The sequence below is a fragment of the Drosophila subpulchrella genome, unplaced genomic scaffold (assembly GCF_014743375.2).
Source record: "Drosophila subpulchrella strain 33 F10 #4 breed RU33 unplaced genomic scaffold, RU_Dsub_v1.1 Primary Assembly Seq391, whole genome shotgun sequence".
Lineage (NCBI taxonomy): Eukaryota > Metazoa > Arthropoda > Insecta > Diptera > Drosophilidae > Drosophila > Drosophila subpulchrella.
The window spans coordinates 397,105-423,934 of NW_023665613.1; the positions used below are offsets into that span (position 1 = coordinate 397,105).

At 34.0% G+C, this 26,830-nt stretch overlaps 6 non-coding genes across 6 annotated transcripts; all 6 read left to right on the forward strand.

Annotated features, from left to right (window-relative positions):
- The first annotated feature begins 4,749 nt into the window (after positions 1–4,749).
- Positions 4,750–6,744, forward strand: LOC119562010. The gene has a single exon (XR_005221602.1). It is a non-coding gene; the product is annotated as a small subunit ribosomal RNA (ribosomal RNA).
- Positions 6,745–7,403: 659 nt separating this feature from the next.
- LOC119562083 lies at positions 7,404–7,582 on the forward strand. Its single transcript, XR_005221658.1, has one exon. It is a non-coding gene; the product is annotated as a 5.8S ribosomal RNA (ribosomal RNA).
- A 401-nt stretch (positions 7,583–7,983) lies between these two features.
- Positions 7,984–11,954, forward strand: LOC119562033. Its single transcript, XR_005221623.1, has one exon. It is a non-coding gene; the product is annotated as a large subunit ribosomal RNA (ribosomal RNA).
- A 6,583-nt stretch (positions 11,955–18,537) lies between these two features.
- LOC119562012 lies at positions 18,538–20,532 on the forward strand. The gene has a single exon (XR_005221604.1). It is a non-coding gene; the product is annotated as a small subunit ribosomal RNA (ribosomal RNA).
- A 659-nt stretch (positions 20,533–21,191) lies between these two features.
- Positions 21,192–21,370, forward strand: LOC119562084. Its single transcript, XR_005221659.1, has one exon. It is a non-coding gene; the product is annotated as a 5.8S ribosomal RNA (ribosomal RNA).
- Positions 21,371–21,771: 401 nt separating this feature from the next.
- LOC119562034 lies at positions 21,772–25,742 on the forward strand. The gene has a single exon (XR_005221624.1). It is a non-coding gene; the product is annotated as a large subunit ribosomal RNA (ribosomal RNA).
- Positions 25,743–26,830: the final 1,088 nt, after the last annotated feature.

A 26,830-nucleotide genomic window follows, 5' to 3' on the forward strand; every position in this document is an offset into this window, starting at 1 on the left:
TGGCATATAAATGCCATATATATAGAAATAAATTGTATATCAATGATATAACAATTATAAACCTAGTGAGGGGCGGCACTAGTGAATGAATCGTATGGATATGGCTTATAGGTATAATACCTATAAGGCATAATAATGTATAATATAATAAATATACATTAAGATATGAATGGATTGTATAAATATGGCATAGAAATGCCATATACATAAGAATAAATGGTAGAATTTACCCATATATCACTGAAACACGATATATAAACCTAGTGATAGCTGGCACTAGTACTGTAAACAGGCACGCAATAGTGCGTGGGGTAAAAAACTACTATAGGGAGGTGGTCGTTGGCGGGCCCCTCCTCGTATTGGTCAAAACTTATGTTATGCATATGAATTTGTCAATACTATATAGAACGCCAAGCATATCCATATAAACTATGGATATGCATAGAAATCCATACAAAAGTAAAAAAAAATTATGTATAGAAAAATATACATATATTTATATAAGTGAATCGTATGGATATGGCTTATAGGTATAATACCTATAAGGCATAATAATGTATAACAAGTAAATATACATTGAAATGTGAATGCATTGTATGGATATGGCATATAAATGCCATATATATAGAAATAAATTGTATATCAATGATATAACAATTATAAACCTAGTGAGGGGCGGCACTAGTGAATGAATCGTATGGATATGGCTTATAGGTATAATACCTATAAGGCATAATAATGTATAATATAATAAATATACATTAAGATATGAATGGATTGTATAAATATGGCATAGAAATGCCATATACATAAGAATAAATGGTAGAATTTACCCATATATCACTGAAACACGATATATAAACCTAGTGATAGCTGGCACTAGTACTGTAAACAGGCACGCAATAGTGCGTGGGGTAAAAAACTACTATAGGGAGGTGGTCGTTGGCGGGCCCCTCCTCGTATTGGTCAAAACTTATGTTATGCATATGAATTTGTCAATACTATATAGAACGCCAAGCATATCCATATAAACTATGGATATGCATAGAAAACCATACAAAAGTAAAAAAAAATTATGTATAGAAAAATATACATATATTTATATAAGTGAATCGTATGGATATGGCTTATAGGTATAATACCTATAAGGCATAATAATGTATAACAAGTAAATATACATTGAAATGTGAATGCATTGTATGGATATGGCATATAAATGCCATATATATAGAAATAAATTGTATATCAATGATATAACAATTATAAACCTAGTGAGGGGCGGCACTAGTGAATGAATCGTATGGATATGGCTTATAGGTATAATACCTATAAGGCATAATAATGTATAATATAATAAATATACATTAAGATATGAATGGATTGTATAAATATGGCATAGAAATGCCATATACATAAGAATAAATGGTAGAATTTACCCATATATCACTGAAACACGATATATAAACCTAGTGATAGCTGGCACTAGTACTGTAAACAGGCACGCAATAGTGCGTGGGGTAAAAAACTACTATAGGGAGGTGGTCGTTGGCGGGCCCCTCCTCGTATTGGTCAAAACTTATGTTATGCATATGAATTTGTCAATACTATATAGAACGCCAAGCATATCCATATAAACTATGGATATGCATAGAAAACCATACAAAAGTAAAAAAAAATTATGTATAGAAAAATATACATATATTTATATAAGTGAATCGTATGGATATGGCTTATAGGTATAATACCTATAAGGCATAATAATGTATAACAAGTAAATATACATTGAAATGTGAATGCATTGTATGGATATGGCATATAAATGCCATATATATAGAAATAAATTGTATATCAATGATATAACAATTATAAACCTAGTGAGGGGCGGCACTAGTGAATGAATCGTATGGATATGGCTTATAGGTATAATACCTATAAGGCATAATAATGTATAATATAATAAATATACATTAAGATATGAATGGATTGTATAAATATGGCATAGAAATGCCATATACATAAGAATAAATGGTAGAATTTACCCATATATCACTGAAACACGATATATAAACCTAGTGATAGCTGGCACTAGTACTGTAAACAGGCACGCAATAGTGCGTGGGGTAAAAAACTACTATAGGGAGGTGGTCGTTGGCGGGCCCCTCCTCGTATTGGTCAAAACTTATGTTATGCATATGAATTTGTCAATACTATATAGAACGCCAAGCATATCCATATAAACTATGGATATGCATAGAAATCCATACAAAAGTAAAAAAAAATTATGTATAGAAAAATATACATATATTTATATAAGTGAATCGTATGGATATGGCTTATAGGTATAATACCTATAAGGCATAATAATGTATAACAAGTAAATATACATTGAAATGTGAATGCATTGTATGGATATGGCATATAAATGCCATATATATAGAAATAAATTGTATATCAATGATATAACAATTATAAACCTAGTGAGGGGCGGCACTAGTGAATGAATCGTATGGATATGGCTTATAGGTATAATACCTATAAGGCATAATAATGTATAATATAATAAATATACATTAAGATATGAATGGATTGTATAAATATGGCATAGAAATGCCATATACATAAGAATAAATGGTAGAATTTACCCATATATCACTGAAACACGATATATAAACCTAGTGATAGCTGGCACTAGTACTGTAAACAGGCACGCAATAGTGCGTGGGGTAAAAAACTACTATAGGGAGGTGGTCGTTGGCGGGCCCCTCCTCGTATTGGTCAAAACTTATGTTATGCATATGAATTTGTCAATACTATATAGAACGCCAAGCATATCCATATAAACTATGGATATGCATAGAAATCCATACAAAAGTAAAAAAAAATTATGTATAGAAAAATATACATATATTTATATAAGTGAATCGTATGGATATGGCTTATAGGTATAATACCTATAAGGCATAATAATGTATAACAAGTAAATATACATTGAAATGTGAATGCATTGTATGGATATGGCATATAAATGCCATATATATAGAAATAAATTGTATATCAATGATATAACAATTATAAACCTAGTGAGGGGCGGCACTAGTGAATGAATCGTATGGATATGGCTTATAGGTATAATACCTATAAGGCATAATAATGTATAATATAATAAATATACATTAAGATATGAATGGATTGTATAAATATGGCATAGAAATGCCATATACATAAGAATAAATGGTAGAATTTACCCATATATCACTGAAACATGATATATAAACCTAGTGATAGCTGGCACTAGTACTGTAAACAGGCACGCAGTAGTGCGTGGGGTAAAAAACTACTATAGGGAGGTGGTCGTTGGCGGGCCCCTCCTCGTATTGGTCAAAACTTATGTTATGCGTAAACATATGATTTTGTCAATACTATAAAGAAAACTTGTTTTGTACATACAAAACTAAATGAATTATATGGATATTGAAAAATAAATGGCATTATATCCATATAATGAAAATATACTTGTATTCTCTTATTATAAGAGAGAATACCGTATAGTTGGTTGGCAAAGACAATTGAAAATACCCGAATTGCAGATGATGGGTTCAAAAACTACTATAGGGTGGTGTAGCAAATAATATGAAGATGATATATCCATATAATGGATATACACTAGTATTCTCTTATTATAATAGAGAATACCATATAAATGGTTGGCAAAGACAATTGAAAATACCCGAATTGAAGTTGACGGGTTCAAAAACTATTATAGGGTGATGTAGCAAATAAAATAATGAAGATATATCCATATAATGGAATTATATGTGTATTCTCTTATTATATGAGAGAGTACCAAACGGTTGATTGGCAAAGACAATTGAAAATACCCGAATTAAAGATATTGGGTCCAAAAACTACTATAGGATGGTCAATGGGCCGGCCATCTACTATTGACGTGACAAAATACTGTCTGTCGGTAGAGAAGATATTAATCCGTCAAATTTGTTTCTTTATTCATTTATGAATATGAGACTTGGCTCCACGGTTAATATTTTAAGCCCAAAGATAATAATGTTGAAACAAAGGCCAAGGTTTCTATTATACATAGAATAACAAATTGTTTCCGAACTTTATCGTTAATCCAAATAAATAATTACAATTGAGGCAGGCTAATAATGATATATATTTTGTATTGATAATCTTGATATATATGTATATTGGTCTGCCATTATCACATACTGAGTTATGTGATAATTCCCTGCGGGGATAAATTAAAAGAGGTGTCCCTATATTAAAAGAAAATAATATATATATATATTATTTTTTCTAACGTACATATCATATATGCGCTCGGTTTTATATTATATATTACCAAAGAGTCTTATATGAATATATACAGATAAATTTTAAATTTATCATCAAAATACAAATGATTTAATTCAATATTTTATATTGGTTAAACAAAAATTGTACATGTGTGGATACAATAATGACGTATGTCGAACAAAAAAGATATTTTAGAATGAAATATGCAAATATAAAGAAAATTATTACGTATTACGAAAAAAAATATTGTGTTTTTAACATCAATAATTAAAAAACTTGTTATTATTAGTGGCGGAACAAGTATATATTGTGAAAACAACAAACGTATACGAATGCTATATAAAAATGGCCGTATTCGATAGAAAACAATCTATAAAATTTATATTGCTAATTTCTATTCAAAAATATGAATGAAATATGAATAAAAACATTATTCTGGTTGATCCTGCCAGTAGTTATATGCTTGTCTCAAAGATTAAGCCATGCATGTCTAAGTACACACGAATTAAAAGTGAAACCGCAAAAGGCTCATTATATCAGTTATGGTTCCTTAGATCGTTAACAGTTACTTGGATAACTGTGGTAATTCTAGAGCTAATACATGCAATTAAAACATGAACCTTATGGGACATGTGCTTTTATTAGGCTAAAACCAAGCGATCGCAAGATCGTTATATTGGTTGAACTCTAGATAACATGCAGATCGTATGGTCTTGTACCGACGACAGATCTTTCAAATGTCTGCCCTATCAACTTTTGATGGTAGTATCTAGGACTACCATGGTTGCAACGGGTAACGGGGAATCAGGGTTCGATTCCGGAGAGGGAGCCTGAGAAACGGCTACCACATCTAAGGAAGGCAGCAGGCGCGTAAATTACCCACTCCCAGCTCGGGGAGGTAGTGACGAAAAATAACAATACAGGACTCATATCCGAGGCCCTGTAATTGGAATGAGTACACTTTAAATCCTTTAACAAGGACCAATTGGAGGGCAAGTCTGGTGCCAGCAGCCGCGGTAATTCCAGCTCCAATAGCGTATATTAAAGTTGTTGCGGTTAAAACGTTCGTAGTTGAACTTGTGCTTCATACGGGTAGTACAACTTACAATTGTGGTTAGTACTATACCTTTATGTATGTAAGCGTATTACCGGTGGAGTTCTTACATGTGCTTAGATACTTGTATTTTTTCATATGTTCCTCCTATTTAAAAACCTGCATTAGTGCTCTTAAACGAGTGTTATTGTGGGCCGGTACAATTACTTTGAACAAATTAGAGTGCTTAAAGCAGGCTTCAAATGCCTGAATATTCTGTGCATGGGATAATGAAATAAGACCTCTGTTCTGCTTTCATTGGTTTTCAGATCAAGAGGTAATGATTAATAGAAGCAGTTTGGGGGCATTAGTATTACGACGCGAGAGGTGAAATTCTTGGACCGTCGTAAGACTAACTTAAGCGAAAGCATTTGCCAAAGATGTTTTCATTAATCAAGAACGAAAGTTAGAGGTTCGAAGGCGATCAGATACCGCCCTAGTTCTAACCATAAACGATGCCAGCTAGCAATTGGGTGTAGCTACTTTTATGGCTCTCTCAGTCGCTTCCCGGGAAACCAAAGCTTTTGGGCTCCGGGGGAAGTATGGTTGCAAAGCTGAAACTTAAAGGAATTGACGGAAGGGCACCACCAGGAGTGGAGCCTGCGGCTTAATTTGACTCAACACGGGAAAACTTACCAGGTCCGAACATAAGTGTGTAAGACAGATTGATAGCTCTTTCTCGAATCTATGGGTGGTGGTGCATGGCCGTTCTTAGTTCGTGGAGTGATTTGTCTGGTTAATTCCGATAACGAACGAGACTCAAATATATTAAATAGATATCTTCAGGATTATGGTGTTGAAGCTTATATAGCCTTCATTCATGGTGGCAGTAAAATGTTTATTGTGTTTGAATGTGTTTATATAAGTGGAGCCGTACCTGTTGGTTTGTCCCATTATAAGGACACTAGCTTCTTAAATGGACAAATTGCGTCTAGCAATAATGAGATTGAGCAATAACAGGTCTGTGATGCCCTTAGATGTCCTGGGCTGCACGCGCGCTACAATGAAAGTATCAACGTGTATTTCCTAGACCGAGAGGTCCGGGTAAACCGCTGAACCACTTTCATGCTTGGGATTGTGAACTGAAACTGTTCACATGAACTTGGAATTCCCAGTAAGTGTGAGTCATTAACTCGCATTGATTACGTCCCTGCCCTTTGTACACACCGCCCGTCGCTACTACCGATTGAATTATTTAGTGAGGTCTCCGGACGTGATCACTGTGACGCCTTGTGTGTTACGGTTGTTTCGCAAAAGTTGACCGAACTTGATTATTTAGAGGAAGTAAAAGTCGTAACAAGGTTTCCGTAGGTGAACCTGCGGAAGGATCATTATTGTTTAATATCCTTACCGTTAATAAAAAAATTTGTTTTTATTATAATAATATAATATATTATAGTAATACAAATAAAATATAAATTGCCAAAAATATGATCTTTTATAGATCAAATATAAAATTTCGAACAAGCAAATCGAAATAATAATTGTAATAATAAATATATTATTGCATTAAATAAGAGATAAATAAATAAGCAAAAGCAAACAAATAACAAATTCGAACAAGCAAATCGAAATTATTAAATTTATTTAATATTATTATTATATTGTATATTAAATGCAATTAATTAATAAAACACTGTGTGTATATGGACCATAATATACACGCGTTGCGATATGTATTGTTCATCTCAGTTATGCGCATACATTGGATAATGCAACAACCTAAAATGTACAATGTTGTACCTGATTATTACAGGTTAATGTTTTATATAAATTTCAATATATATCGCTAAAAAAAAGTATTAATACCGTAAATGCCATTTAAAAAATACTTGATATATTATTGGTTATATGAAACTAAGACATTTCGCAGCATTCGTTTTAGGTATAAAAATCAATTTATTGAAGGAATTGATATATGCCAGTAAAATGGTGTATTTTTAATTTCTTTCAATAAAAACATATATGACAAAATTACCAAACCAATATATAAAACTCTAAGCGGTGGATCACTCGGCTCATGGGTCGATGAAGAACGCAGCAAACTGTGCGTCATCGTGTGAACTGCAGGACACATGAACATCGACATTTTGAACGCATATCGCAGTCCATGCTGTTATGTACTTTAATTAATTTTATAGTGCTGCTTGGACTACATATGGTTGAGGGTTGTAAGACTATGCTAATTAAGTTGTTTATATAAATTTTATAATGAAATTTTATAAGCATATGGTATATTATTGGATAATAATAATTTAATTATTATATTATTCATAATATTAACAAATATATGAAAAACATTATCTCACATTAGTAAATAATTTGAATGTGAAAAACGAAGAGAAATATTTTCTTTTTCAATCAAATAATACTGAGAAATGTCTAGCATAAAAAATTTATCTAGAATTGTCTCTTATTAAAGATTAGTAAATAGAAAGCCGTTGACAATATTATTATTCTTCGTTGATTCGTTAGACCAAACAAATGCCATACAAATATATAAAATATATAACGAATTTAATAAAATGTTTTATCATTATATATAAAGAATTAATTGCAAAAAAAGTTATACACAACCTCAACTCATATGGGACTACCCCCTGAATTTAAGCATATTAATTAGGGGAGGAAAAGAAACTAACCAGGATTTTCTTAGTAGCGGCGAGCGAAAAGAAATCAGTTCAGCACTAAGTCACTTTGTCTATATGGCAAATGTGAGATGCAGTGTATGGAGCGTCAATATTCTAGTATGAGAAATTAACGATTTAAGTCCTTCTTAAATGAGGCCATTTACCCATAGAGGGTGCCAGGCCCGTATAACGTTAATGATTACTAGATGATGTTTCCAAAGAGTCGTGTTGCTTGATAGTGCAGCACTAAGTGGGTGGTAAACTCCATCTAAAACTAAATATAACCATGAGACCGATAGTAAACAAGTACCGTGAGGGAAAGTTGAAAAGAACTCTGAATAGAGAGTTAAACAGTACGTGAAACTGCTTAGAGGTTAAGCCCGATGAACCTGAATATCCGTTATGGAAAATTCATCATTAAAATTGTAATATTTAAACAATATTATGATAATAGTGTGCATTTTTTCCATATAAGGACATTGTAATCTATTAGCATACAAAATTTATCATAAAATATAACTTATAGTTTATTCAAATTAATTTGCTTGCATTTTAACACAGAATAAATGTTATTAATTTGATAAAGTGCTGATAGATTTATATGAATACAGTGCGTTAATTTTTCGGAATTATATAATGGCATAATTATCATTGATTTTTGTGTTTATTATATGCACTTGTATGATTAACAATGCGAAAGATTCAGGATACCTTCGGGACCCGTCTTGAAACACGGACCAAGGAGTCTAACATATGTGCAAGTTATTGGGATATAAACCTAATAGCGTAATTAACTTGACTAATAATGGGATTAGTTTTTTAACTATTTATAGCTAATTAACACAATCCCGGGGCGTTCTATATAGTTATGTATAATGATATTTATATTATTTATGCCTCTAACTGGAACGTACCTTGAGCATATATGCTGTGACCCGAAAGATGGTGAACTATACTTGATCAGGTTGAAGTCAGGGGAAACCCTGATGGAAGACCGAAACAGTTCTGACGTGCAAATCGATTGTCAGAATTGAGTATAGGGGCGAAAGACCAATCGAACCATCTAGTAGCTGGTTCCTTCCGAAGTTTCCCTCAGGATAGCTGGTGCATTTTAATGTTATATAAAATAATCTTATCTGGTAAAGCGAATGATTAGAGGCCTTAGGGTCGAAACGATCTTAACCTATTCTCAAACTTTAAATGGGTAAGAACCTTAACTTTCTTGATATGAAGTTCAAGGTTATGATATAATGTGCCCAGTGGGCCACTTTTGGTAAGCAGAACTGGCGCTGTGGGATGAACCAAACGTAATGTTACGGTGCCCAAATTAACAACTCATGCAGATACCATGAAAGGCGTTGGTTGCTTAAAACAGCAGGACGGTGATCATGGAAGTCGAAATCCGCTAAGGAGTGTGTAACAACTCACCTGCCGAAGCAACTAGCCCTTAAAATGGATGGCGCTTAAGTTGTATACCTATACATTACCGCTAAAGTAGATGATTTATATTACTTGTGATATAAATTTTGAAACTTTAGTGAGTAGGAAGGTACAATGGTATGCGTAGAAGTGTTTGGCGTAAGCCTGCATGGAGCTGCCATTGGTACAGATCTTGGTGGTAGTAGCAAATAATCGAATGAGACCTTGGAGGACTGAAGTGGAGAAGGGTTTCGTGTGAACAGTGGTTGATCACGAGTTAGTCGGTCCTAAGTTCAAGGCGAAAGCCGAAAATTTTCAAGTAAAACACAAATGCCATACAAATATAATTATATTATATAAATCAAGCTAATTAATATACTTGAATAATTTTGAACGAAAGGGAATACGGTTCCAATTCCGTAACCTGTTGAGTATCCGTTTGTTATTAAATATGGGCCTCGTGCTCATCCTGGCAACAGGAACGACCATAAAGAAGCCGTCGAGAGATATCGGAAGAGTTTTCTTTTCTGTTTTATAGCCGTACTACCATGGAAGTCTTTCGCAGAGAGATATGGTAGATGGGCTAGAAGAGCATGACATATACTGTTGTGTCGATATTTTCTCCTCGGACCTTGAAAATTTATGGTGGGGACACGCAAACTTCTCAACAGGCCGTACCAATATCCGCAGCTGGTCTCCAAGGTGAAGAGTCTCTAGTCGATAGAATAATGTAGGTAAGGGAAGTCGGCAAATTAGATCCGTAACTTCGGGATAAGGATTGGCTCTGAAGATTGAGATAGTCGGGCTTGATTGGGAAACAATAACATGGTTTATGTGCTCGTTCTGGGTAAATAGAGTGTCTGGCATTTATGTTGGTCACTTGTTCCCCGGATAGTTTAGTTACGTAGCCAATTGTGGAACTTTCTTGCTAAAATTTTTAAGAATACTAATTGGGTTAAACCAATTAGTTCTTATTAATTATAACGATTATCAATTAACAATCAATTCAGAACTGGCACGGACTTGGGGAATCCGACTGTCTAATTAAAACAAAGCATTGTGATGGCCCTAGCGGGTGTTGACACAATGTGATTTCTGCCCAGTGCTCTGAATGTCAAAGTGAAGAAATTCAAGTAAGCGCGGGTCAACGGCGGGAGTAACTATGACTCTCTTAAGGTAGCCAAATGCCTCGTCATCTAATTAGTGACGCGCATGAATGGATTAACGAGATTCCTACTGTCCCTATCTACTATCTAGCGAAACCACAGCCAAGGGAACGGGCTTGGAATAATTAGCGGGGAAAGAAGACCCTTTTGAGCTTGACTCTAATCTGGCAGTGTAAGGAGACATAAGAGGTGTAGAATAAGTGGGAGATATTAGACTTCGGTTTGGTATCGCCAATGAAATACCACTACTCTTATTGTTTCCTTACTTACTTGATTAAATGGAACGTGTATCATTTCCTAGCCATTATACGGATATATTTATTATATCTTATGGTATTGGGTTTTGATGCAAGCTTCTTGATCAAAGTATCACGAGTTTGTTATATAATCGCAAACAAATTCTTTAATAAAACGGTGCATTTATGTATTTTTGATTTGAAAATTTGGTATAACTCCAATTACTCAGGTATGATCCAATTCAAGGACATTGCCAGGTAGGGAGTTTGACTGGGGCGGTACATCTCTCAAATAATAACGGAGGTGTCCCAAGGCCAGCTCAGTGCGGACAGAAACCACACATAGAGCAAAAGGGCAAATGCTGACTTGATCTCGGTGTTCAGTACACACAGGGACAGCAAAAGCTCGGCCTATCGATCCTTTTGGTTTAAAGAGTTTTTAACAAGAGGTGTCAGAAAAGTTACCATAGGGATAACTGGCTTGTGGCGGCCAAGCGTTCATAGCGACGTCGCTTTTTGATCCTTCGATGTCGGCTCTTCCTATCATTGTGAAGCAAAATTCACCAAGCGTTGGATTGTTCACCCATGCAAGGGAACGTGAGCTGGGTTTAGACCGTCGTGAGACAGGTTAGTTTTACCCTACTAATGACAAAACGTTGTTGCGACAGCATTCCTGCGTAGTACGAGAGGAACCGCAGGTACGGACCAATGGCACAATACTTGTTCGAGCGAACAGTGGTATGACGCTACGTCCGTTGGATTATGCCTGAACGCCTCTAAGGTCGTATCCGTGCTGGACTGCAATGATAAATAAGGGGCAATTTGCATTGTATGGCTTCTAAACCATTTAAAGTTTATAATTTACTTTATAAACGACAATGGATGTGATGCCAATGTAATTTGTAACATAGTAAATTGGGAGGATCTTTGATCACCTGATGCCGCGCTAGTTACATATAAAAGCATTATTTAATACAATGACAAAGCCTAGAATCAATTGTAAACGACTTTTGTAACAGGCAAGGTGTTGTAAGTGGTTGAGCAGCTGCCATACTGCGATCCACTGAAGCTTATCCTTTGCTTGATGATTCGATAATAAAGATGTTGCAAGCGGGCATAATCATTATGCTTGCTTGCAGCATCGCACGCCACTTTGTTTGTGGTGTGTAAGGTAGGGAAGAAGAAATATAAAAGACCTAAATTGGAAACATCAATATATAAGTAAATATTGAACAAACAAAATGTATCGTCATCTTATTAGTGACGCGATGATAAAGTGGCAAACATATTCCATGTATAAATATTCCTATGGTATTAAAATTCAAGTAAAGAGGACATATATAAAAGTTTGTATATATGGTTCATTCAATGGTAGCAGCGGTTGGTTGGTTGGTGTCTGCTCCTCTTATTGTTCAAAACTTATGTTATGGTAGCAAGTCTATATCGTCATATTATTAGTGACGCGAAAAAGTAGTGGCAAAACATATTCCATGTATAAATAAATATTCCTATGGTATTGAAATTCAAGTAAAGAGGCCATTCAAGTAAAGAGGACTTATATAAATATAAGTATATATAATGGTAGCAGCGCGGTTGGTTGGTTGGTGTGTCTGCTCCTCTTATTGTTCAAAACTTATGTTATGGTAGCAAGACTGTATCGTCATATTATTAGTGACGCGAAAAAGTAGTGGCAAAACATATTCCATGTATAAATATTCCTATGGTATTGAAATTCAACTAAAGAGGACATATAAAATTACTATCAATGGTAGCAGTGGTTGGTTGGTTGGTGGTTGGTTGGCGGCTGCTCCTATTATTGTTCAAGACTTATGTTATGGTAGCAAGTCTGTATCGTCATATTAATTATTAGTGACGCGAAAAAGTAGTGGAAATCATATTCCATGTATAAATAGATTCCTATGGTAATGAAATTTTCAAGTAAAGAGAGGACCATTCAAGTAAGAGGACATATAAAAAGTAAGTATATGTTCCTCCAATGGTAGCAGTGGTTGGTTGGTTGGCGGCTGATCCTCTTATTGTTCAAAACTTATTTTATCAATATGAGTTTGGCAATACAATAAAGAAGACCAATCTAATCCATATAAAACTAAATGTATTATATGGATATGCTTAGGAAACCCATATATTCATAAAAAAAAATTATGTATAGAAAATTATACATATATCTTTTATATAAATGAATCGTATGGATATCGCCTTATGGTAGGTATAATAACTTTTTAAGGCATAATAATGTATAATATAGAAAATATACATTGAAATATAAATGCATTTTTATAGATATGGCGGCATATAAGTGCCATATACACAAGAATAAATAATAGAATTTACCAATATATAATTAAAATGAGATATATAAACCTAGTGAGGGGCTGCACTAGTATATGAATCGTATGGATATGGCTTATAGGTATAATACCTATAAGGCATAATAATGTATAATATAATAAATATAAATTAAGATATGAATGAATTATATAAATATGGCATAGAAATGCCATATACATACATAAGAATAAATGGTAGAATTTACCCATATATCACTGAAACACGATATATAAACCTAATGATAGCTGGCACTAGTACTGTAAACATGCACGCAATAGTGCGTGGGGTAAAAAACTACTATAGGGAGGTGGTCGTTGGCGGGCCCCTCCTCGTATTGGTCAAAACTTATGTTATGCATATGAATTTGTCAATACTATATAGAACGCCAAGCATATCCATATAAACTATGGATATGCATAGAAATCCATACAAAAGTAAAAAAAAATTATGTATAGAAAAATATACATATATTTATATAAGTGAATCGTATGGATATGGCTTATAGGTATAATACCTATAAGGCATAATAATGTATAACAAGTAAATATACATTGAAATGTGAATGCATTGTATGGATATGGCATATAAATGCCATATATATAGAAATAAATTGTATATCAATGATATAACAATTATAAACCTAGTGAGGGGCGGCACTAGTGAATGAATCGTATGGATATGGCTTATAGGTATAATACCTATAAGGCATAATAATGTATAATATAATAAATATACATTAAGATATGAATGGATTGTATAAATATGGCATAGAAATGCCATATACATAAGAATAAATGGTAGAATTTACCCATATATCACTGAAACACGATATATAAACCTAGTGATAGCTGGCACTAGTACTGTAAACAGGCACGCAATAGTGCGTGGGGTAAAAAACTACTATAGGGAGGTGGTCGTTGGCGGGCCCCTCCTCGTATTGGTCAAAACTTATGTTATGCATATGAATTTGTCAATACTATATAGAACGCCAAGCATATCCATATAAACTATGGATATGCATAGAAATCCATACAAAAGTAAAAAAAAATTATGTATAGAAAAATATACATATATTTATATAAGTGAATCGTATGGATATGGCTTATAGGTATAATACCTATAAGGCATAATAATGTATAACAAGTAAATATACATTGAAATGTGAATGCATTGTATGGATATGGCATATAAATGCCATATATATAGAAATAAATTGTATATCAATGATATAACAATTATAAACCTAGTGAGGGGCGGCACTAGTGAATGAATCGTATGGATATGGCTTATAGGTATAATACCTATAAGGCATAATAATGTATAATATAATAAATATACATTAAGATATGAATGGATTGTATAAATATGGCATAGAAATGCCATATACATAAGAATAAATGGTAGAATTTACCCATATATCACTGAAACACGATATATAAACCTAGTGATAGCTGGCACTAGTACTGTAAACAGGCACGCAATAGTGCGTGGGGTAAAAAACTACTATAGGGAGGTGGTCGTTGGCGGGCCCCTCCTCGTATTGGTCAAAACTTATGTTATGCATATGAATTTGTCAATACTATATAGAACGCCAAGCATATCCATATAAACTATGGATATGCATAGAAAACCATACAAAAGTAAAAAAAAATTATGTATAGAAAAATATACATATATTTATATAAGTGAATCGTATGGATATGGCTTATAGGTATAATACCTATAAGGCATAATAATGTATAACAAGTAAATATACATTGAAATGTGAATGCATTGTATGGATATGGCATATAAATGCCATATATATAGAAATAAATTGTATATCAATGATATAACAATTATAAACCTAGTGAGGGGCGGCACTAGTGAATGAATCGTATGGATATGGCTTATAGGTATAATACCTATAAGGCATAATAATGTATAATATAATAAATATACATTAAGATATGAATGGATTGTATAAATATGGCATAGAAATGCCATATACATAAGAATAAATGGTAGAATTTACCCATATATCACTGAAACACGATATATAAACCTAGTGATAGCTGGCACTAGTACTGTAAACAGGCACGCAATAGTGCGTGGGGTAAAAAACTACTATAGGGAGGTGGTCGTTGGCGGGCCCCTCCTCGTATTGGTCAAAACTTATGTTATGCATATGAATTTGTCAATACTATATAGAACGCCAAGCATATCCATATAAACTATGGATATGCATAGAAAACCATACAAAAGTAAAAAAAAATTATGTATAGAAAAATATACATATATTTATATAAGTGAATCGTATGGATATGGCTTATAGGTATAATACCTATAAGGCATAATAATGTATAACAAGTAAATATACATTGAAATGTGAATGCATTGTATGGATATGGCATATAAATGCCATATATATAGAAATAAATTGTATATCAATGATATAACAATTATAAACCTAGTGAGGGGCGGCACTAGTGAATGAATCGTATGGATATGGCTTATAGGTATAATACCTATAAGGCATAATAATGTATAATATAATAAATATACATTAAGATATGAATGGATTGTATAAATATGGCATAGAAATGCCATATACATAAGAATAAATGGTAGAATTTACCCATATATCACTGAAACACGATATATAAACCTAGTGATAGCTGGCACTAGTACTGTAAACAGGCACGCAATAGTGCGTGGGGTAAAAAACTACTATAGGGAGGTGGTCGTTGGCGGGCCCCTCCTCGTATTGGTCAAAACTTATGTTATGCATATGAATTTGTCAATACTATATAGAACGCCAAGCATATCCATATAAACTATGGATATGCATAGAAATCCATACAAAAGTAAAAAAAAATTATGTATAGAAAAATATACATATATTTATATAAGTGAATCGTATGGATATGGCTTATAGGTATAATACCTATAAGGCATAATAATGTATAACAAGTAAATATACATTGAAATGTGAATGCATTGTATGGATATGGCATATAAATGCCATATATATAGAAATAAATTGTATATCAATGATATAACAATTATAAACCTAGTGAGGGGCGGCACTAGTGAATGAATCGTATGGATATGGCTTATAGGTATAATACCTATAAGGCATAATAATGTATAATATAATAAATATACATTAAGATATGAATGGATTGTATAAATATGGCATAGAAATGCCATATACATAAGAATAAATGGTAGAATTTACCCATATATCACTGAAACACGATATATAAACCTAGTGATAGCTGGCACTAGTACTGTAAACAGGCACGCAATAGTGCGTGGGGTAAAAAACTACTATAGGGAGGTGGTCGTTGGCGGGCCCCTCCTCGTATTGGTCAAAACTTATGTTATGCATATGAATTTGTCAATACTATATAGAACGCCAAGCATATCCATATAAACTATGGATATGCATAGAAATCCATACAAAAGTAAAAAAAAATTATGTATAGAAAAATATACATATATTTATATAAGTGAATCGTATGGATATGGCTTATAGGTATAATACCTATAAGGCATAATAATGTATAACAAGTAAATATACATTGAAATGTGAATGCATTGTATGGATATGGCATATAAATGCCATATATATAGAAATAAATTGTATATCAATGATATAACAATTATAAACCTAGTGAGGGGCGGCACTAGTGAATGAATCGTATGGATATGGCTTATAGGTATAATACCTATAAGGCATAATAATGTATAATATAATAAATATACATTAAGATATGAATGGATTGTATAAATATGGCATAGAAATGCCATATACATAAGAATAAATGGTAGAATTTACCCATATATCACTGAAACATGATATATAAACCTAGTGATAGCTGGCACTAGTACTGTAAACAGGCACGCAGTAGTGCGTGGGGTAAAAAACTACTATAGGGAGGTGGTCGTTGGCGGGCCCCTCCTCGTATTGGTCAAAACTTATGTTATGCGTAAACATATGATTTTGTCAATACTATAAAGAAAACTTGTTTTGTACATACAAAACTAAATGAATTATATGGATATTGAAAAATAAATGGCATTATATCCATATAATGAAAATATACTTGTATTCTCTTATTATAAGAGAGAATACCGTATAGTTGGTTGGCAAAGACAATTGAAAATACCCGAATTGCAGATGATGGGTTCAAAAACTACTATAGGGTGGTGTAGCAAATAATATGAAGATGATATATCCATATAATGGATATACACTAGTATTCTCTTATTATAATAGAGAATACCATATAAATGGTTGGCAAAGACAATTGAAAATACCCGAATTGAAGTTGACGGGTTCAAAAACTATTATAGGGTGATGTAGCAAATAAAATAATGAAGATATATCCATATAATGGAATTATATGTGTATTCTCTTATTATATGAGAGAGTACCAAACGGTTGATTGGCAAAGACAATTGAAAATACCCGAATTAAAGATATTGGGTCCAAAAACTACTATAGGATGGTCAATGGGCCGGCCATCTACTATTGACGTGACAAAATACTGTCTGTCGGTAGAGAAGATATTAATCCGTCAAATTTGTTTCTTTATTCATTTATGAATATGAGACTTGGCTCCACGGTTAATATTTTAAGCCCAAAGATAATAATGTTGAAACAAAGGCCAAGGTTTCTATTATACATAGAATAACAAATTGTTTCCGAACTTTATCGTTAATCCAAATAAATAATTACAATTGAGGCAGGCTAATAATGATATATATTTTGTATTGATAATCTTGATATATATGTATATTGGTCTGCCATTATCACATACTGAGTTATGTGATAATTCCCTGCGGGGATAAATTAAAAGAGGTGTCCCTATATTAAAAGAAAATAATATATATATATATTATTTTTTCTAACGTACATATCATATATGCGCTCGGTTTTATATTATATATTACCAAAGAGTCTTATATGAATATATACAGATAAATTTTAAATTTATCATCAAAATACAAATGATTTAATTCAATATTTTATATTGGTTAAACAAAAATTGTACATGTGTGGATACAATAATGACGTATGTCGAACAAAAAAGATATTTTAGAATGAAATATGCAAATATAAAGAAAATTATTACGTATTACGAAAAAAAATATTGTGTTTTTAACATCAATAATTAAAAAACTTGTTATTATTAGTGGCGGAACAAGTATATATTGTGAAAACAACAAACGTATACGAATGCTATATAAAAATGGCCGTATTCGATAGAAAACAATCTATAAAATTTATATTGCTAATTTCTATTCAAAAATATGAATGAAATATGAATAAAAACATTATTCTGGTTGATCCTGCCAGTAGTTATATGCTTGTCTCAAAGATTAAGCCATGCATGTCTAAGTACACACGAATTAAAAGTGAAACCGCAAAAGGCTCATTATATCAGTTATGGTTCCTTAGATCGTTAACAGTTACTTGGATAACTGTGGTAATTCTAGAGCTAATACATGCAATTAAAACATGAACCTTATGGGACATGTGCTTTTATTAGGCTAAAACCAAGCGATCGCAAGATCGTTATATTGGTTGAACTCTAGATAACATGCAGATCGTATGGTCTTGTACCGACGACAGATCTTTCAAATGTCTGCCCTATCAACTTTTGATGGTAGTATCTAGGACTACCATGGTTGCAACGGGTAACGGGGAATCAGGGTTCGATTCCGGAGAGGGAGCCTGAGAAACGGCTACCACATCTAAGGAAGGCAGCAGGCGCGTAAATTACCCACTCCCAGCTCGGGGAGGTAGTGACGAAAAATAACAATACAGGACTCATATCCGAGGCCCTGTAATTGGAATGAGTACACTTTAAATCCTTTAACAAGGACCAATTGGAGGGCAAGTCTGGTGCCAGCAGCCGCGGTAATTCCAGCTCCAATAGCGTATATTAAAGTTGTTGCGGTTAAAACGTTCGTAGTTGAACTTGTGCTTCATACGGGTAGTACAACTTACAATTGTGGTTAGTACTATACCTTTATGTATGTAAGCGTATTACCGGTGGAGTTCTTACATGTGCTTAGATACTTGTATTTTTTCATATGTTCCTCCTATTTAAAAACCTGCATTAGTGCTCTTAAACGAGTGTTATTGTGGGCCGGTACAATTACTTTGAACAAATTAGAGTGCTTAAAGCAGGCTTCAAATGCCTGAATATTCTGTGCATGGGATAATGAAATAAGACCTCTGTTCTGCTTTCATTGGTTTTCAGATCAAGAGGTAATGATTAATAGAAGCAGTTTGGGGGCATTAGTATTACGACGCGAGAGGTGAAATTCTTGGACCGTCGTAAGACTAACTTAAGCGAAAGCATTTGCCAAAGATGTTTTCATTAATCAAGAACGAAAGTTAGAGGTTCGAAGGCGATCAGATACCGCCCTAGTTCTAACCATAAACGATGCCAGCTAGCAATTGGGTGTAGCTACTTTTATGGCTCTCTCAGTCGCTTCCCGGGAAACCAAAGCTTTTGGGCTCCGGGGGAAGTATGGTTGCAAAGCTGAAACTTAAAGGAATTGACGGAAGGGCACCACCAGGAGTGGAGCCTGCGGCTTAATTTGACTCAACACGGGAAAACTTACCAGGTCCGAACATAAGTGTGTAAGACAGATTGATAGCTCTTTCTCGAATCTATGGGTGGTGGTGCATGGCCGTTCTTAGTTCGTGGAGTGATTTGTCTGGTTAATTCCGATAACGAACGAGACTCAAATATATTAAATAGATATCTTCAGGATTATGGTGTTGAAGCTTATATAGCCTTCATTCATGGTGGCAGTAAAATGTTTATTGTGTTTGAATGTGTTTATATAAGTGGAGCCGTACCTGTTGGTTTGTCCCATTATAAGGACACTAGCTTCTTAAATGGACAAATTGCGTCTAGCAATAATGAGATTGAGCAATAACAGGTCTGTGATGCCCTTAGATGTCCTGGGCTGCACGCGCGCTACAATGAAAGTATCAACGTGTATTTCCTAGACCGAGAGGTCCGGGTAAACCGCTGAACCACTTTCATGCTTGGGATTGTGAACTGAAACTGTTCACATGAACTTGGAATTCCCAGTAAGTGTGAGTCATTAACTCGCATTGATTACGTCCCTGCCCTTTGTACACACCGCCCGTCGCTACTACCGATTGAATTATTTAGTGAGGTCTCCGGACGTGATCACTGTGACGCCTTGTGTGTTACGGTTGTTTCGCAAAAGTTGACCGAACTTGATTATTTAGAGGAAGTAAAAGTCGTAACAAGGTTTCCGTAGGTGAACCTGCGGAAGGATCATTATTGTTTAATATCCTTACCGTTAATAAAAAAATTTGTTTTTATTATAATAATATAATATATTATAGTAATACAAATAAAATATAAATTGCCAAAAATATGATCTTTTATAGATCAAATATAAAATTTCGAACAAGCAAATCGAAATAATAATTGTAATAATAAATATATTATTGCATTAAATAAGAGATAAATAAATAAGCAAAAGCAAACAAATAACAAATTCGAACAAGCAAATCGAAATTATTAAATTTATTTAATATTATTATTATATTGTATATTAAATGCAATTAATTAATAAAACACTGTGTGTATATGGACCATAATATACACGCGTTGCGATATGTATTGTTCATCTCAGTTATGCGCATACATTGGATAATGCAACAACCTAAAATGTACAATGTTGTACCTGATTATTACAGGTTAATGTTTTATATAAATTTCAATATATATCGCTAAAAAAAAGTATTAATACCGTAAATGCCATTTAAAAAATACTTGATATATTATTGGTTATATGAAACTAAGACATTTCGCAGCATTCGTTTTAGGTATAAAAATCAATTTATTGAAGGAATTGATATATGCCAGTAAAATGGTGTATTTTTAATTTCTTTCAATAAAAACATATATGACAAAATTACCAAACCAATATATAAAACTCTAAGCGGTGGATCACTCGGCTCATGGGTCGATGAAGAACGCAGCAAACTGTGCGTCATCGTGTGAACTGCAGGACACATGAACATCGACATTTTGAACGCATATCGCAGTCCATGCTGTTATGTACTTTAATTAATTTTATAGTGCTGCTTGGACTACATATGGTTGAGGGTTGTAAGACTATGCTAATTAAGTTGTTTATATAAATTTTATAATGAAATTTTATAAGCATATGGTATATTATTGGATAATAATAATTTAATTATTATATTATTCATAATATTAACAAATATATGAAAAACATTATCTCACATTAGTAAATAATTTGAATGTGAAAAACGAAGAGAAATATTTTCTTTTTCAATCAAATAATACTGAGAAATGTCTAGCATAAAAAATTTATCTAGAATTGTCTCTTATTAAAGATTAGTAAATAGAAAGCCGTTGACAATATTATTATTCTTCGTTGATTCGTTAGACCAAACAAATGCCATACAAATATATAAAATATATAACGAATTTAATAAAATGTTTTATCATTATATATAAAGAATTAATTGCAAAAAAAGTTATACACAACCTCAACTCATATGGGACTACCCCCTGAATTTAAGCATATTAATTAGGGGAGGAAAAGAAACTAACCAGGATTTTCTTAGTAGCGGCGAGCGAAAAGAAATCAGTTCAGCACTAAGTCACTTTGTCTATATGGCAAATGTGAGATGCAGTGTATGGAGCGTCAATATTCTAGTATGAGAAATTAACGATTTAAGTCCTTCTTAAATGAGGCCATTTACCCATAGAGGGTGCCAGGCCCGTATAACGTTAATGATTACTAGATGATGTTTCCAAAGAGTCGTGTTGCTTGATAGTGCAGCACTAAGTGGGTGGTAAACTCCATCTAAAACTAAATATAACCATGAGACCGATAGTAAACAAGTACCGTGAGGGAAAGTTGAAAAGAACTCTGAATAGAGAGTTAAACAGTACGTGAAACTGCTTAGAGGTTAAGCCCGATGAACCTGAATATCCGTTATGGAAAATTCATCATTAAAATTGTAATATTTAAACAATATTATGATAATAGTGTGCATTTTTTCCATATAAGGACATTGTAATCTATTAGCATACAAAATTTATCATAAAATATAACTTATAGTTTATTCAAATTAATTTGCTTGCATTTTAACACAGAATAAATGTTATTAATTTGATAAAGTGCTGATAGATTTATATGAATACAGTGCGTTAATTTTTCGGAATTATATAATGGCATAATTATCATTGATTTTTGTGTTTATTATATGCACTTGTATGATTAACAATGCGAAAGATTCAGGATACCTTCGGGACCCGTCTTGAAACACGGACCAAGGAGTCTAACATATGTGCAAGTTATTGGGATATAAACCTAATAGCGTAATTAACTTGACTAATAATGGGATTAGTTTTTTAACTATTTATAGCTAATTAACACAATCCCGGGGCGTTCTATATAGTTATGTATAATGATATTTATATTATTTATGCCTCTAACTGGAACGTACCTTGAGCATATATGCTGTGACCCGAAAGATGGTGAACTATACTTGATCAGGTTGAAGTCAGGGGAAACCCTGATGGAAGACCGAAACAGTTCTGACGTGCAAATCGATTGTCAGAATTGAGTATAGGGGCGAAAGACCAATCGAACCATCTAGTAGCTGGTTCCTTCCGAAGTTTCCCTCAGGATAGCTGGTGCATTTTAATGTTATATAAAATAATCTTATCTGGTAAAGCGAATGATTAGAGGCCTTAGGGTCGAAACGATCTTAACCTATTCTCAAACTTTAAATGGGTAAGAACCTTAACTTTCTTGATATGAAGTTCAAGGTTATGATATAATGTGCCCAGTGGGCCACTTTTGGTAAGCAGAACTGGCGCTGTGGGATGAACCAAACGTAATGTTACGGTGCCCAAATTAACAACTCATGCAGATACCATGAAAGGCGTTGGTTGCTTAAAACAGCAGGACGGTGATCATGGAAGTCGAAATCCGCTAAGGAGTGTGTAACAACTCACCTGCCGAAGCAACTAGCCCTTAAAATGGATGGCGCTTAAGTTGTATACCTATACATTACCGCTAAAGTAGATGATTTATATTACTTGTGATATAAATTTTGAAACTTTAGTGAGTAGGAAGGTACAATGGTATGCGTAGAAGTGTTTGGCGTAAGCCTGCATGGAGCTGCCATTGGTACAGATCTTGGTGGTAGTAGCAAATAATCGAATGAGACCTTGGAGGACTGAAGTGGAGAAGGGTTTCGTGTGAACAGTGGTTGATCACGAGTTAGTCGGTCCTAAGTTCAAGGCGAAAGCCGAAAATTTTCAAGTAAAACACAAATGCCATACAAATATAATTATATTATATAAATCAAGCTAATTAATATACTTGAATAATTTTGAACGAAAGGGAATACGGTTCCAATTCCGTAACCTGTTGAGTATCCGTTTGTTATTAAATATGGGCCTCGTGCTCATCCTGGCAACAGGAACGACCATAAAGAAGCCGTCGAGAGATATCGGAAGAGTTTTCTTTTCTGTTTTATAGCCGTACTACCATGGAAGTCTTTCGCAGAGAGATATGGTAGATGGGCTAGAAGAGCATGACATATACTGTTGTGTCGATATTTTCTCCTCGGACCTTGAAAATTTATGGTGGGGACACGCAAACTTCTCAACAGGCCGTACCAATATCCGCAGCTGGTCTCCAAGGTGAAGAGTCTCTAGTCGATAGAATAATGTAGGTAAGGGAAGTCGGCAAATTAGATCCGTAACTTCGGGATAAGGATTGGCTCTGAAGATTGAGATAGTCGGGCTTGATTGGGAAACAATAACATGGTTTATGTGCTCGTTCTGGGTAAATAGAGTGTCTGGCATTTATGTTGGTCACTTGTTCCCCGGATAGTTTAGTTACGTAGCCAATTGTGGAACTTTCTTGCTAAAATTTTTAAGAATACTAATTGGGTTAAACCAATTAGTTCTTATTAATTATAACGATTATCAATTAACAATCAATTCAGAACTGGCACGGACTTGGGGAATCCGACTGTCTAATTAAAACAAAGCATTGTGATGGCCCTAGCGGGTGTTGACACAATGTGATTTCTGCCCAGTGCTCTGAATGTCAAAGTGAAGAAATTCAAGTAAGCGCGGGTCAACGGCGGGAGTAACTATGACTCTCTTAAGGTAGCCAAATGCCTCGTCATCTAATTAGTGACGCGCATGAATGGATTAACGAGATTCCTACTGTCCCTATCTACTATCTAGCGAAACCACAGCCAAGGGAACGGGCTTGGAATAATTAGCGGGGAAAGAAGACCCTTTTGAGCTTGACTCTAATCTGGCAGTGTAAGGAGACATAAGAGGTGTAGAATAAGTGGGAGATATTAGACTTCGGTTTGGTATCGCCAATGAAATACCACTACTCTTATTGTTTCCTTACTTACTTGATTAAATGGAACGTGTATCATTTCCTAGCCATTATACGGATATATTTATTATATCTTATGGTATTGGGTTTTGATGCAAGCTTCTTGATCAAAGTATCACGAGTTTGTTATATAATCGCAAACAAATTCTTTAATAAAACGGTGCATTTATGTATTTTTGATTTGAAAATTTGGTATAACTCCAATTACTCAGGTATGATCCAATTCAAGGACATTGCCAGGTAGGGAGTTTGACTGGGGCGGTACATCTCTCAAATAATAACGGAGGTGTCCCAAGGCCAGCTCAGTGCGGACAGAAACCACACATAGAGCAAAAGGGCAAATGCTGACTTGATCTCGGTGTTCAGTACACACAGGGACAGCAAAAGCTCGGCCTATCGATCCTTTTGGTTTAAAGAGTTTTTAACAAGAGGTGTCAGAAAAGTTACCATAGGGATAACTGGCTTGTGGCGGCCAAGCGTTCATAGCGACGTCGCTTTTTGATCCTTCGATGTCGGCTCTTCCTATCATTGTGAAGCAAAATTCACCAAGCGTTGGATTGTTCACCCATGCAAGGGAACGTGAGCTGGGTTTAGACCGTCGTGAGACAGGTTAGTTTTACCCTACTAATGACAAAACGTTGTTGCGACAGCATTCCTGCGTAGTACGAGAGGAACCGCAGGTACGGACCAATGGCACAATACTTGTTCGAGCGAACAGTGGTATGACGCTACGTCCGTTGGATTATGCCTGAACGCCTCTAAGGTCGTATCCGTGCTGGACTGCAATGATAAATAAGGGGCAATTTGCATTGTATGGCTTCTAAACCATTTAAAGTTTATAATTTACTTTATAAACGACAATGGATGTGATGCCAATGTAATTTGTAACATAGTAAATTGGGAGGATCTTTGATCACCTGATGCCGCGCTAGTTACATATAAAAGCATTATTTAATACAATGACAAAGCCTAGAATCAATTGTAAACGACTTTTGTAACAGGCAAGGTGTTGTAAGTGGTTGAGCAGCTGCCATACTGCGATCCACTGAAGCTTATCCTTTGCTTGATGATTCGATAATAAAGATGTTGCAAGCGGGCATAATCATTATGCTTGCTTGCAGCATCGCACGCCACTTTGTTTGTGGTGTGTAAGGTAGGGAAGAAGAAATATAAAAGACCTAAATTGGAAACATCAATATATAAGTAAATATTGAACAAACAAAATGTATCGTCATCTTATTAGTGACGCGATGATAAAGTGGCAAACATATTCCATGTATAAATATTCCTATGGTATTAAAATTCAAGTAAAGAGGACATATATAAAAGTTTGTATATATGGTTCATTCAATGGTAGCAGCGGTTGGTTGGTTGGTGTCTGCTCCTCTTATTGTTCAAAACTTATGTTATGGTAGCAAGTCTATATCGTCATATTATTAGTGACGCGAAAAAGTAGTGGCAAAACATATTCCATGTATAAATAAATATTCCTATGGTATTGAAATTCAAGTAAAGAGGCCATTCAAGTAAAGAGGACTTATATAAATATAAGTATATATAATGGTAGCAGCGCGGTTGGTTGGTTGGTGTGTCTGCTCCTCTTATTGTTCAAAACTTATGTTATGGTAGCAAGACTGTATCGTCATATTATTAGTGACGCGAAAAAGTAGTGGCAAAACATATTCCATGTATAAATATTCCTATGGTATTGAAATTCAACTAAAGAGGACATATAAAATTACTATCAATGGTAGCAGTGGTTGGTTGGTTGGTGGTTGGTTGGCGGCTGCTCCTATTATTGTTCAAGACTTATGTTATGGTAGCAAGTCTGTATCGTCATATTAATTATTAGTGACGCGAAAAAGTAGTGGAAATCATATTCCATGTATAAATAGATTCCTATGGTAATGAAATTTTCAAGTAAAGAGAGGACCATTCAAGTAAGAGGACATATAAAAAGTAAGTATATGTTCCTCCAATGGTAGCAGTGGTTGGTTGGTTGGCGGCTGATCCTCTTATTGTTCAAAACTTATTTTATCAATATGAGTTTGGCAATACAATAAAGAAGACCAATCTAATCCATATAAAACTAAATGTATTATATGGATATGCTTAGGAAACCCATATATTCATAAAAAAAAATTATGTATAGAAAATTATACA